This window comes from Alligator mississippiensis, chromosome 3, assembly GCF_030867095.1.
Source record: "Alligator mississippiensis isolate rAllMis1 chromosome 3, rAllMis1, whole genome shotgun sequence".
Taxonomy (NCBI): domain Eukaryota; kingdom Metazoa; phylum Chordata; order Crocodylia; family Alligatoridae; genus Alligator; species Alligator mississippiensis.
Window position 1 is genome coordinate 272,379,010 of NC_081826.1, and position 12,842 is coordinate 272,391,851.

At 43.2% G+C, this 12,842-nt stretch overlaps 1 long non-coding RNA gene across 1 annotated transcript in view; it reads right to left on the reverse strand.

The window, feature by feature from the left end:
* LOC109285241 (uncharacterized) overlaps positions 1-12,842 on the reverse strand; it is a 53,455-nt gene that overhangs the window by 32,979 nt on the left and 7,634 nt on the right. The window contains exon 2 of the long non-coding RNA XR_002092918.2: positions 6,505-6,653. This is a non-coding gene — a long non-coding RNA (uncharacterized LOC109285241). The remainder of the gene's footprint in view (positions 1-6,504; positions 6,654-12,842) is intronic.

Here is a 12,842-nt window from a genome sequence, read left to right on the forward strand (position 1 = left end):
GTTAAAGTAGTATGTTAACAATAATATACCACTAAATTATTGAGAGACCCAATGCAAAGTACAGAGCTCTACACAGCAGCATATTTTGTATCAAAGTGAACCAGTTTTTATAAATTCAGTATTTGTTTTCATTGTTTGATGAAAATGTTTGGACAAAGTTTTGGACTGTGCTTGCCAAAATTAATTATTTGAGCCAAAGAGTTGTATTTTTTTCCACTTAAACCACAGAATTATTCTTTCTATTTTGTTGGATGACTGGATTATTTTAAAAAGGAAGAATCCATTTACTTATGAATATATTATTTGTGAATATCTATCTTTCCATGCCTCTACCATAAAAATAAATAATTTTGCATAATTTAAACAAGGGATTCCCAGCTGCCCTTGCAAGTGTTTGATCACACAATTGTATATTATGATTTTGCTTTCTGCTCATAATATTATGAATTAAGTTGCATTCCCTAAATGTATGGAAGCCTCCCTCCAGTTAGGTGCTGTACAGACATATAGAAAGACCAAGAATTTATGATCCTGAAGACAAGGTGAATCAGTGTGAAAAGAAGGGACAAATACAGGGCAATGAAACTCTGACAAAGAACTGCACACAGTGGGTAAGCAAAACATATTAGCTCCCTTTGGGTTACATCTGAGGTGAAATTAATGCAAAATGTATTAAAAAGAGTTAATATCATGCTCTTTGAAATGATATAAAAAGTGCTTTTATCACATTGGCTATGGACAGACATTCAAAAAGCTTGAGCCTAAATTGATGCAATCTTTGCAGGTTAGTCTAACTTGGATAGGCTGAACTGGTTTGAAACCAGACAGACAGTCTCTCTGGACTGAGGAAATTCAGGCATATGCCTGTGTCGCTGCCGTGCACTGCAGCGAGGGGTTCAAGGCCTTAAGGGGCCCGTCAGGCGGGTACTTGTGACGCTTGGAGTGGAATTAGGCACAGACGCTTATCGGTTGAAAAGCAAGATTGTTTACTTATGCCGTCAAGGTGGTGAATGACGGAGGTCAGAGATACTTGGTTAGTTACAGCTTAGAGTTCGTTAGGTCAGTCTGCATAAGTGTTCGGGCAGAAGGCTTGGCCCGGCAGTCATTGATTTACGTCTGAGATTGAATCGGTGACGGGGAACTTAGAAAAGTGATCAAATTGTCTAATTACTCTGACACGTACGTTCAGAGGTCTCCAAGGTGTGTATGGAGGTCTCCGACTTTGCAGAAGTAAAAACGGGTTTTATTTGTGTAATAGCCAATTGTTTTTCGCCACGTCATAAATTTAATTAGAATCGCCAATTATATAATGGTTTTCGCTTGGGTGTTTTTGCAGGGGCTACTCCCTTTTTACTCTGACCAATTATAATGATTTATGTAAAGCACAGAAGGCAAAAGTTTTATCTCTTGTTAGTGTCGCAGCTATAAATCTCTTTTTGGCATGCACAGCAAAAAGGCTGTTACCAGCATCTTGTTAACCCTTAGTTAACTTTGTGCAAAAGGAAAATGCTTTGAATAGTATCTCTTGCTAGTGGCATGGGCACTACTTAATTGGGTTGTGACAGCCTGCACTGCCTGAAGCCAAGGGACACTACAGCAGCCCTCCCTTCCCTTCTGCAGGGAGCTGAGCTGAGGTGGGCATGGACAGGCTGAAGCAGGACTCTCTCATTTGGGAGGTCTTCCTGCATGGTCCCAGGCTTTTCCCCACTGGCTACTCAAGGGGTGGGAGTGTTGCCAGTCCCCAGCCCCAGGCTAGCACTCTGTGGCAAAGGGTGTGTATAGAGGGGGGCGGGGGGGTGTAACACCTGCATCTGTTGATGATATGAAGATTTTCAATCACCCTGCCTGCTTCACCATGCTGTCTACAGCAAACTGAGAGGCAAGCAAGCCAGTTGGGGGCTGATAATGATAACTATCACCCACTTAGCAAAACAATGGCCTCTCTCCATTACTTTAAATTTCTTAAACAGCTTACCAGCTGACCTGCTGATTAGCTCCAAACAACCCTAAGCAGTCACTGTTCTGTCTACCTGCCCCCGTGAAATTGAAGAAAGATACACCCAGAGACACCTTCCGGCATTAGCTAGCATACCACATGCCTAGTGTCCATGGGGCTGGGGTCCGTGCTGTGGGAGATGGGAGGAAGAGGGGGATTTCCTGCTTAAGCAGGTGGGGGGGGGAGGAGGGGAGGATAGGGCAAGTGGAAGCCAGGCAGACCCTATTGTATCTGCAGTATCTGCCGGAGCCTTACAAAGCACTAGTTAGCATTCCACATGCTGGCTATGGTCCATGCTATGGCAGAGAGAAGGAAGGGATTCCTGCTTAAGCAGCAAGTGGTGAGGAGGCAGGGAAGCAGGAGGGGGGCACAGGGAAGCCAGCAGACCCTGCTCTGCCTGCAAGTCTGTGCTGAGCTGCAGCCAGGGAGCAGAGGGGAGGGGCCAGATCTGCTGTGGAGCAGATTGCTCCCCCCAGCCCAGAGAGCATGCCGGGATGCTGGGGGACTCTGATTTAACTTAAACCAGCAAGGGGTCTGGGACAGACACTGCATAAACCAGTTTAATTCAAATCAGTTAAGTCTGATACTACATTCAACTAGGTTTATCTCAGACTGGTTTCTGCCATTTTGAAACTGGTTTATGTGCACTGAACATCTGTTCTGTTACAGGTTTAAACTAGTTTCTGATCACTTAAACCGGTTTATGTGTAATGTATGTCCCTAGCCATTAAGGTCTGAGGCAAAAAGAAATCCCAGAGAATTAATGCATCATATTCCAGAAACAAGATGGAAGATTCCAGGAATCACATTTCATTAAACCATTTCCTGTCAAGGAATGCTAAATGTTTCATGGTAAATGCAAAGATAATTATAATTTACTGTTTACATCTGGTGAAATGTTTTAAATAATTGAGAATTAACTTAAATAGTAATTAGAAAAGTACAACTCTGATCTGTTCCCATTCTCTAGGCTGTTCCATCATGGCCTGCCTATTCATATTCTGCTTAGTCTGTAATACTTCGGAGTAATGCAGCTGTTCTTGGATTTCTAAGGGCAGGTGCACACATTTGTGGGACCCAATCTATAATCACACAACTTGCTCCACTTGTGCAGAGGTTCGCTGGTGCTGGGAACATGGTTTAAGTAAAGTCAGGGTGGGGGGAGGGGCAGGAAGGATCGGGGGGGTAGGGATGATGGGTCTGCAGGGTGGGGGATGTTGTACTTCTGGGGTGGAGGGAGGATCAGAGGGTTAAAAAAACCCTGGTCAGGGTGGGGGGTAGGGTAAGAAAAGAACCCTGGGGCTGGGGCAAGTTGTTTGTTCTTTCACAGCCATGGGGCTGCGCTCTGAATGTACATACACATATTTGGTTAGATCAGGCATGGATTAGCCTGATATATGTATTGGACCTCCTTAGGTGACCTATGTTAGATCAGGCCAGCCAGATTTTCCCCAATCTAAATTCCCCAAATGTATGTACAGTTTGGCACATAGGTTGCCCTAACCCTAGTTAGGTTGATCTAAGTATAATGTCTGCATATACCTTAAGTGTAAAAATAGACCACACCTTTAAACTGATATGATTTAATTTGGTATGCCAGTGGAAGTTACACCAGTGTCCTAAGGAGACAGCTCTCTCTCTCTCTTTCTCTCTCTCTCTCTCTCAAGGTAGTTCCTGTAGTAGGCACTATTGTATTGCCACTAACAGGAAGGGGAGCTACTAATAGCCTGTTTGTACCTAGCAGAGCAATCCTAGAATGACATTAACTACTGCAACTGACACACAACCCATACGCTAGCACAATTTAAACCACTGTATATGTAACACCACCGCACACACACTTGGGGTTTATATGGTTATTTTTTTGTGTCGGTGTATTTTTATGTGGGCAAGATGGCCCCTGTTTTTCTGGCCATGAGCTCAGCACATGACAAGTTGGGCCTGTATCTGGGGAAAATATGTACAGTGGATTCTGCTTTATAGAATTGCTGGTTACTAGAATCAGCCACTTATTTGAATCAATATGGGAAAATCAAAACCATTCGTATATTATTACGTGTAAAAATCACTCGTATTAGAATCACAATTTTTGGTTTTTGGAATAATTTACCAGAGAAGCCCAGGGATTTTGCAGTCTTGTGAGGAGCCCTCTGCAGGCTGGCAGAGTTCCAGTCTGCGGGGGGCTGGGAGGGTGCAGGAGAAGGGTGGTTAGGCAGGGGGCGCCATGTGAATGTATTGTACATGCACATGGTCCCAGGCAGCCTGGAGATCAGCTCCCACAGGTAAGGTGGGCAGGAGAATTGGGGCCCCAATGGAAAGTGAGACAAGGCCGCAGGTGGCTTGTCCAGGGGGCAGGGGCAGGGGCTGGGCTCCCTGGTGATGCGCCCCCTGCATGTACAGTAGCTTTGAGGGGCACAAACCAGCACTGCTGCCCTCCCTGCGCCCGCTCCCATCCCATGCACGGATCTGGAAAGCACGGGTCCCCCACTGCTCCTCTGGGAGTGCGTGCCGTGCCGGGGAGCTGGCCCCACCCCCTGCGCCGGAGCCTGCAGCAGGCAGCAGTAGGTGGGGAGCTGGGCTCCTGTCTGCTGCAGCAGCCGCCACCTCCTGCTGGGGGAAGGGGGCTGCGGACCTGGGTCCCTGGCCCCGTAGCCCTGGCAGCTGGGGGCACCCTCCAGCAGAGCTGGGGGGTGAGGGGGCTGTGGGTGGGGGTGAGGGGCACCAGCAGGATTGGGGGGGAGCTGGGGGGGGGGGGTGAGAGGCACAAGCAGGGCCAAGGGGCTGTCGGGGAGGAGTGCGTATCTGCGTTCTTTAAAAAGACGGGTCTCCTTTTAATGGAATCAGCTGGTTAATAGAATCAAATTACCATTTCCCAGAGCGATTCCAATAAGAGGAATCCACCGTAAACCCCTCTGGCTTCATTGGCCACAGAAACCAGAGAACGCTACAGGCAGGTTGATTTGCAGAACGACTGAAATGTGGCCCTCTCTCATTGGACAAGGCTTGGGTGATGTCATACCAGGAATATAAGAACAATTTACTTAGGTTTTCTTTCTCCTGGAGCTGCTGAGAGCTTCACAGCTGCACTGGGAGCCAGAAAACCTGCTTCCCACTGGGGATCTTCTCCCCTCTTCACTGGAAAGGCAAGCAAAAGCTGTGTGATGGGAAAACCTCAAGTACAGGGAGAGAAAGCCTGTCAGAGTTTGAGATTCTGATTTCATCCCTCTTTCCCCACATTTTTCTGCAAAAGGGGTTGTTGATCCCTAGAGCAGACTGACTAGGAATGGGTCCTCGCAGTTACTGGTCTCCCCCACCCCACCACCGCCTTTTTAATTTTGTGTAATTGTATCATCACAACATGTGGTATAGCTGAGACTGGATGTCTAGGCCACAGCCATAGGCCTGGGCCTTTTTTTTTTCTGTTTCACAGCTATGGTGTTTCAGCCTAGCTGTGTGGCTGAACCCCAGCTATATGTTTGGCTGGCGCAGTTTGAGCTAGGATGGGACCTGGCACCACCTGTTGTTTATTCAGGCCACGGTGCCGTATAGGGCTGGCCTCTCCTTCAAAGTTTTTTTTAGTTTCTGCCCAGCAGAGCTGGGATTGGGACTAGGAATTTAGGGGTGTGGCATACTGACAAAAGCAGCAGTTAACCTCTCAAGGCCACCATATAGAAGTGGAGATTGCCCTACAGCTTTGCAGGGAGCAACAAGGGGCCCCTTGCAACACAGAAAACGCACACTCTCTAGCAGCTCCTTGTAGCCCAGTGAATTCAAGGAGCAGCTCAAAGAACTCTCCAGTGGGGCATCCATCTCCAGCCCATTGCTGAAGGGCAGGTATAAGGGTGAAAACCCCTGGAATTGCCTTTTGGGTGAGCCCCAAGTCCCACACTGCCTGAGCATAGGTGAAGCCTCCCTAAGAGGGTGCAATCTATGAACCATGCCTTGTAGTTGGTAGTGTTTTAAATTGTATTTAGTGTTTTTCTTTGTTTTCTTTGCCTTTGTTTTCTGTAATAAATTTATCTTCTGTGTTTGCACTGCCTGCATGGAGGGGGTTTTATTTATGCAGGACACCCTAGTAATACATTTAGTGTTTCCCAGGTAGTCTGAGTGGGGATTCAAGCCTAGGTGAAATATATTTAACACCCCAAATTTGAACTCAGCCCTTGTTGCTGCCAACCGGTGCCTGGCAGAAGGGATGCATATAGTTGCTCTTGAACTTGAAAGGGCAATTTTCTTCTACAGTGGAATAACTTAACTCGGTAGCCTGGTAACCTGGTCTGGTCTGGTGTCTACATTCTAATCCTTAGAGATCAGAACTGTGTAATTCTTATTAATTGCACAGACATGGATAAAATAAAGTATCATTTCATAGATTTCATAAACATTAGGGGCTGAAAGGGACCTCATGAGATCATCGGGTCCAGCCCCCCTGCCATAGGTGGGAAGTCAGCAACTTATTGCAACACTTTGCAGGATAGCTATCATTATGGCAATTAAGCATTACTCACCAGTATTGGAACCACAGGGTCATGTTGTCTCTTTACCTCCATGACTAATAGAAACAGAAAGGGCAGATCCAGCTGGATGTGTATGGTGGATGGGGGAAAATGTCCTTATTTCCCCCTAAAGTGCTGTGTAGAATTTTGGTTCCACAATACTGCAAAACATAAGCGAGTAGGGTTTGTGCAGCTGCTCTCTGAATCATGATATAACCTACTCTCAAGACCAATTGGATGTAGAGCTCTGTTAAAGTCTCACTCTATTCCCCATTCACAAATGTATGTATACAATTTATAGTTGCTTATATATTTAACTTCCTACATACCTGTCAGGCTGGGCGTGCATGTGTGTGTGTGTTTAAATGCAAATGTGCTATTGGAAACTCAAACTAATCCACTAAATGGAACTTTTGAGTCATTATACATTTAATGATATATTTCCACCCGTAATTTGCTGTATGATTTCCTTACTACCAGGGCTTGTTAAAATATCAGATCTTCCCAGTTAAATAAGGGAAAGGTGGGGACTACACGGAAAAAAAATCATTAGTTTACTGGGCTAGGGACAGACTAACTCTCATTGGATAATCTCCCTAAAGCCTCCTTGCTTTCTAATGTTTCTTCTATGCAGTAAAAACAAACAAACCCTGAAATATTTTCCATAATAAATACTACTTATGAATAGTATGGAACTAATGTGCTAATTTTAGGTTTACCATTGAATTATAGAAAAATAGGCCTGGAAAGGACATCAGAAGATAGGTTTATCCCTTTCTAAACCATTCCAGACAAGTGTTTGTCTAAACAGCTCTTAAAAGGATTGAGACTCCACAGTCTCCTCAAGTAATTTCTTCTAGTACTTTACTGCTTTCATAGTTAGAAAGTTCTTCCTAATAGCCCCAATAGCCTAAATTTCCCTTCTTGCAATTTGAGATCATTACTTGCCCTATCTCCTGAAGCCACAAAGAATAGTTATCACTATCTTTTTTATAACCACCCCTTAGCTATTTGAAGACTGTTATTAAATTCTCCATCAATCTTTTCTTCTCCAGAGTAAATTATCCCAGTTCTTCTAACATTTCCTCATAAATCACATTTCCTAGATCTCTAATCAAGATAATCTCAAACAAGATAATCTTCCTGGGATTTCTATAGAACTAGAGAGAGACAGGTATGATGAATTTGCACAGAGACAGATTAAGCTGTCTGACTTCTGAAAGCCATCAGAGTAAAATGTAAGCAGATCCACATACACCCATATATAACATCTGGGACACAAAGAAGTCTGCAATTTTTCTTTAGAGAAATTCCAAAAATCAACTGATGAGATACACCATAAGTAAAGCAAGACAAAATCACCTAATAAGTAAAAGGCTGGGATACAGAGCAAAGACTTGGATTTGCTATTCCTCTATATGCCCTTTATGTGGCAAAAGCCTGAAGATACTTATTCTTCCACCCTTGTGCAAATAAGAACACACATGGAAGTAAGGCTCAGGCTTTGCACACTATGACTTTTGCAAGGCTTCACACTGCTTCCACCCCGCCAGATGGGGCAGCATAAGGCCCTGGGACTTCATCCCAGTGCACCGAGGCTGGGCAGGGGCAGCACAGGACCCTGGAGCCAAATCCCATCCAGGCTGAAGCTGTGTGGGACTGCACTGGCCCTGCCACTTCACTGGGCAGGGCCAGTGCAGTGCTGCCCCTGCCCAGCCAGGATCAGGCTCTGCGTGTGAATTCTGGTCTGGCAGTTGTATTTAAGTACTGGTGCAACTGGTGCTTACAGCTGAAGGCTTCAATACAGCCGAATATCTGTATTCACGGACATCCACTAAAATAAAAATCACAGCATAACTGATTGATCATGGAAGGTCAGGACCTTCAGATAAAAGTAGCTATAGCAATGTACTTGACAAGCTTCCAGTCCCTACCTGGGGATCTAATACTTCCTTCCTTAGCTATCTGCTTTTTCTTCCCATTATTCAACAACAGCATATTGTGCTCCAGTCTAGGCTAATTTGTCCCACACTAAGGCTCATCCACATGCAGTTCCATGTACCCATGTGTGTCACATCAAGGACTGTCTGATGCACCTTCTCTGACTGCCCATGCCAACTAACATCAAACTCCACATACTTGCTATAAAGGTCTTGTGGCCAAAATGGTGCCATAGATCAAAAGTTCACTTGATCTTCCACTATTCTCAGATCTCTTTCACACACCTTCAGCTTACCTCAAATCCTAACATCCCTTACATTCAGCTTTACCATGCCATAACTTCTCAATGGCAGGGAAAATGGCCTGTTAATGATGACCAATCATTTTCTTGTCAAAAAACTCTGTCAATTGGTAAGGCCAGTTACCTCATCCTTTTTGGACCCTTCTGAATCATTTACACACCGCTTAAGGGAAGCACACTGCCAGAAGATATGTATGGGGTTTCAAGACAATCTGAACAGGAGATGCGGGCAATTACAGACCTCCACCCATGTGACAAACAGTTTCCTAATCAGATTGGTTTCAGTGGGACTTTGCACTGGCACACAGCAGTCCTCTAGCAATGTCACAAACTGGGTATAAAACAAGGGTTTTTTTTACTGTTTCAAGATGACCTCCTAACTTACAAATATTTGAATCTAGGATTTTGAGTTGCCTGAAAAGGAAATGAACCGAATCCGAATACTTTTCCCTTTCACTGATGTGACAGCTTGCTTCATGAATGCATCAGTGGACAAATTAAGGCTATATTGTAACAGTTCACATCTTGTTTTCTCTTTGTGATAGATGGAGTTGCACTGGGTCATTATTTTATTTCCAGGGTGATAGAAGATTAACAAAGGCTTCTCCCTTTCAAGAAAAACAATAGTAAAGAATGGCATTGATTTGAAATTGTGCCTGGTGCAGATGGTAAGCATGCTGACATAATTGCTTTTGAGTTACCAAATGAATTTCTGTCTTTGACTGTAATGTTTGATCAAAACGAAATCGACATTCAAATGCTGAATTTCAGTGACAGTCGTGGCTCTGAAAATATTATTTACATTCAGTCATTGCCTTGAAGATTTTTCTCATTGTTCTTGGGACATGTCATCAGCAGAGCAGTGTCACAAATATAAAGCAATAAGACATTCTTTCCCGTCTCCAGTGTCATCAACAGCAATGGAGTTTAGCAACATTTTTAGTGAATGTGATGCATTAAATGATACTACAAACTCTCATAAGAAAACTGACTGCATAAAATGCATGTGTTTATGAAATGCTGATTTATAGGGTTGAATTCTTTGAAAGACGAAGACAGAAAAGAATGTATAGAGTAGATGTGGATTGCTCCTGTATGAGTGTCTGGGATATTTATTTTGGAATCAATTCAAACTCAGTGGCATTATTATGCACTCTTATTCAACCAAAATGACCTCTAGCATGTGGACTAATTTGGGGGCTTGATGTTCAGAGCTCTCACAAAACCAGAAATTGGGACTATACCTTAAAATAAAATTAACCCTCTGATCCTAAGAACCATAATTCCTTCTAAAACTGGGAATACACTATTTGTATCAAAAGGAAACTGCAATTATTAAAAATAAATATTTAGCTACTGACAAGCATCATCAGCTTCCCTCCTGGCCTCTATATACCAGGGGACTCTTTCCATGCCATCTTAATTCTCTGTCTCTGGAGCACAGCTGTCTTGCCTGTGTCTCTCTAAGGAGAGGGTAACCAGAGCTGAGCTCAGATAAAGAATCTGCCCTCAGGCTGTAGAAGGTCAGAAGGTTTTTGGTATTATTTTCTATCCAGTTCTTCATAGTTATGGGAAATGTAGGCAACCTGGATGTAGGGGGTCACTACTATCTGTTCCATATATTGTTTTGTTTGCATTTTAAACCACCTCTGCATTCTGGGCAACTGCTTTCAATGACCTGCATAAAATGACAGTGGCCCTTTTTCTTAGCAGGAGCAGTTAATTTAGACCCCAGCAAAATATTGAATGAGTAGTTCAGACTGTTTATCTAATGCACAGCACATTATCTTGCTTTTGTCAGTGATAACTTCACCTGCTATGTATTCCACACAGTCCTTTCATTGTTAGATCGTTTTGCGCTTCAATCTTCTCAGTTTTGACAGCCCTAATTTTAATTCATCTGCTCAGAGACAGATCAGATTTGATCTTGGAGGTGCCTAAACTGGATATGAGTGAAATTTAGATGCCTAAATTCCAGAGAGCAAAGTAGCCAGGCCATTTCTACAAGCCACAGAACTCAGAACATTTCAAGTCCAGGTGGTGCCTCTATTTGCAACTGTAAAGTCCCTGAGCTTGTAGAACTGGGCTTCTGGGCATGCCCAGAAGCAATCTAGTTTGAATACCTAGAAACCTGACTCCAACCTAAGTATAACTGCAGTCTAATCTGATGCAGGAGGCCATGCCTATTCGTAGACTTGTTCAACCAATCATAGTCTGAGTATGATCACAGAGAGCACTGCGTTCAAATTCATAAAATAGTAGCTGCGGTGCCCAAAAGTTTAGTGGTTAGAGTATTCATCCAGCTATTGGAGTTCCTCAGTTCTAGGCTCTGTTTACCCTGTGGGGATGTAAACCCCACATCTTCCACTTCCAAGGAGAGTGTTCCAGACAGCAGGCTATAGAATAAGCTAAATGAAGGCATCTCCATGACCCTTGGTAGAACTGGGCCACTGGGCATAAAGAGTGCAACAGTCATAATGCCAGAAGAGATTGAGAAAGAGTATTCCCTGGGTTTTGGTGTTATTTATTTCTGTGCTATCAATGGCTCTCCTATTTTGGAGACTCTTTTCTAATTTGAATCTTATGGACCCAAGTTCTTGGAGAAAGATCTAAATTATAATTCCACTGTCATTCTGAAGTTTGTAACAATCACAGTAGGCAACATTACAATAACTAAGTAGTTCCTGAATGGCCAATGGTTTCTTCTCATATTAGCGCACAGCAGTAAACACTGCATGAAGCCCTGGCATTGCATGCTGAACTACACTTTATAGTGAAAGAGTGTATTGTAGCTGAGTAATCAAATATATACTTGCAACATTTAATGATTTATCAATTGAGCTTGCTACTCTGAAAAGGCAGAAAGCAATCGCAGGCAGCAAACTCCAGGGGTAGAGTTAACAGGGTAGGAAGACTTTGTGCATAAAGCTTTGTTAACGGTAACAGTAGCTGGAAGACCACGTACTCTATTCTTTTAAAAGTTCTTTCCTTGCAACACGAGATACCAGTTGTGAAAATCTTTGTGCTGCTGCTATTGGAGAATAGAAACTTCTTAAAAGCATGCACACCCTGACCCAGAAATGCCTGCAAGGCAATCAGTAATAATTTTTTCCTACCATCCTACACTGTGATGAATTATTTGGGAAGCTTTAGAAATACACTGCAAGATTACAAACAAGATGACAAGTAAGAGGTTACCAACAATGTAAGAGTAATTTCCTTACATAAGAAACCACTGTCACTGACACATGCAATCAAACTAGGCTCTTGAGTTCTCCAGAACACAAATGTTCTTTTACATGTCATTGGGACAAAAATAGGAGAATCAAAAGAAACTCTTTCCAAAAATGGCCTCAATCCTTACTGGAAAAAGATGCATTAGAAGTCTCCTAAATTATTTAGAATGACTTTTAGTTTCTTTTGATATGGTATCGCTGATGAGCGTCCATAAGATTTTATGCCCCATTTAATATATTTCTTTGGGACACAAAATTATTGGTGAAGGAAAATAAGAGGCAATTCACATCACAATCTCTGCCAATACCACTCTCTCAATCTGCTCATTTATTCCATTCTGGTATGACAAAGAGGCAGATTTCTCTGTGAATCACAGAACAAATGTTTTTGTCAGTTTTATCCATGAGAGACTGGATGTAGGTCTGACTTGTGCTTTGGGCTATGCAGCCATGAGAAGTAACTGTGACTCCAAACAAGGGTGGGAGAAAAGGAGCTGTATACCAGATGCTCCTCACTTTAAGCAAAACAGTTTTGCTTGCTTGTCATTCTGCCTATGATCGCCAACCATACGTCAGCCACCAAATCTTGCTGGGAGGGGTTGCAATTTTTTTCTCCCAATCAATTAAAAAAAAAAAAAATTCAGATAAAGTCAGTAAAGTCAAATACTGTACTAACAATATCTCCCCTGCCCCAAATTATGGCAGCCTGCCAAATTTCTGTCACAAAAATATGTGCATGAAATATCATGTGTTTAGCAACTGGACACTCTTTAGGTCACAACAGAAAGATACAAAATAGCAGTGGGAATGATAAAAAGAAAGCAGAGTAAGAGCAGTCACATTTCTCCTTGCAATGATGAAAGGCTGCCACA